At 61.5% G+C, this 1,970-nt stretch overlaps 1 protein-coding gene across 6 annotated transcripts in view; it reads right to left on the reverse strand.

Annotated features, from left to right (window-relative positions):
- Positions 1-1,752, reverse strand: part of LBR (lamin B receptor) — a 30,811-nt gene extending 29,059 nt beyond the window's left edge. For 5 of the 6 annotated variants that reach the window (XR_001824474.2, XR_001824472.2, XM_017526413.2 and 2 more), the window contains exon 1: positions 1,627-1,752. The gene's annotated coding sequence lies outside the window, so the exon portion shown is untranslated. Of the gene's footprint in view, positions 1-990; positions 1,116-1,626 lie in introns of those variants that run through there. The other variant, XM_017526412.2, reaches the window with a different exon arrangement.
- Positions 1,753-1,970: the final 218 nt, after the last annotated feature.

Genomic DNA, 1,970 nt, shown 5'->3' on the forward strand with positions numbered 1-1,970 from the left:
GTTCCAAAAGATGAAGCCCCAACATGATGTGCACCCCACTTTAAACAGATCCACACACAATTGTCAAACCTGAGGATACGGCGCAATCACATCCTAACATACTCTCCCACGAGTGAAATAGCCCGGATAGCACACAAAAGCCCCACAACATCTGTGCCTGTCACTATGCCCTCACCTACAAGAGTCAAGATACACACAGGCTTTTCCTATAAGAGACGTTTTAGCCAAGTGTGTTTGTAAAGAACAATGTTGTTCACTGAACACAATGTCCTCATTCCCCAGAAACAGGAAAAAACACGGAGACCCTGAGGCTTTTCTCTATGAAGCTAGATGCCTGCTAACTTCAGAGTCAACTGGCACTGCAATCCTCACATATTTCAGCTCCAGTAGGTTACTATTTATCAACATGACAATTCTCTGCTCATTAGCGTTACACTGGTCTCTAGCTATCTTTCCTTTACTTCTCCAAATTAATCTAAATGTGGCACTGAGCAAAACGCTCGAATTAAGCTGGACAGCTTCCTTTTCACACCTGAGCCCTCGGTAGGCCTACTAGGCAAAATGCAAACAGGAACCCCAGGCCTTGCTCCGCGCCCTTTGCTTGGTGAAGCAACAGAAAGGCCCCTTCCCGGCTGTAAAGGCATCCTCTCCTACAGAGCAGTTACTACACTGCGTAACTACAGATCTACACATGTTTCTGTGCAAGGTCCCCGAGGGCCTGGGTCTACCCTGGCTCTGCCCAGGCACCGCGCCTCGCGCTGCAGGTGTCCACGCGCGTGCCATGGCCTCTGCCACTCCGGCAGGGCCCGGTAATCACTCGGGGAAAGCGCCTGCAACAAAGCCCTCCGCAAACAAGCGCTCACCAGGCGCCCCGTAAAGCTGCTGGAAGTGATAGGCTGGCTGTCATTAGGAGAACATTTTTCTGAATCCTCAAGAAGGTGAAAAAGCAGGACCGCGCTTTAGCAGGAGCACCCACACCCGCCTAAATACCAGTTGAGACTGTCCGGACGAGAAAATTCAAAGCATCGGAGCGAGCAGCCCTGCAGTACGCCTGGAGTCACCAAACTGCGCCGACCAACACCCTCAAAGCCAGTGACAAGCAGCGCGAATCTAAGCCCACCTCGGCCGCGGCCCCGTCCCCGTCCCCGTCCCCGCCCGCCAGGCCGCCACGCCCCGCCCGCCTCCAACTGCGGGGCCGCCCGCTCATCTGTCAGACGGGCGCTCTGAGGGGCCGGGAGCCGGGCCGCGGCAGGGCGGGACAAAGGCGCCCACGAACCCTCCCCACCGCCGCAGCGCCGCCAACATGGAGGGAAACGTCCGCAGTTTAAAACCCATAGCTCTATTTCCGCAGCGGGCCCGGCTCGGGCCGGCTCTAGCCTCGTCCGCCGCCTCCCCGACCGCTCTACCGGACCAGGAGAGGCGAGGGAGCCAGGAGGGAAGGAGGGAAGGAGGGAAGGAGGGAAGGAGGGGAGGAAGAGAGGAGGCGAGGGGAAGGCCGCCGCGCCAGGCCCCGCGCCCAGGAACCCCGGCCCTTTCGCGGCGCCCGCTTTGGGCCTCCTTCCCCGGCTGCCCCTCGGAGGCCGCGGCGCGGGGAGCTCGGAGCCGGGCGGAGGTGGAAGCGCTCACCTGCTCCAGGCTCCGGCGGGAACACCGACGGCTCAGGGAAAACAGTCGGCTGCAGTTCCCGCGCGCGACGCTCCCTGGTCGCGCTCTCGCGTCCCCGCGGTCCCGCAAGCCGGGCGCGCGCCTGCTAGGCCCCGCCCCGCCCCGCCCCGCTGCGCCCCTCCTTCCACTCCGACAAGGCTGCCCGGGGCTTCCATTGGCTCCTCGGCCTTTTGAATCGTCCCCGGCGCTGTCGATTGGTCGCGCTCCGTGGCGCGTCCGCCCCGCCCCGGCCCCCGGCGAGGCCTGCGAGCCAGGAAAACCCTACCTTACGGGTTCGCGCCGGGCGCGACCCTGAGGCTGACGTT

Source organism: Cebus imitator, unplaced genomic scaffold, assembly GCF_001604975.1.
Source record: "Cebus imitator isolate Cc_AM_T3 unplaced genomic scaffold, Cebus_imitator-1.0 Scaffold42, whole genome shotgun sequence".
NCBI lineage: Eukaryota > Metazoa > Chordata > Mammalia > Primates > Cebidae > Cebus > Cebus imitator.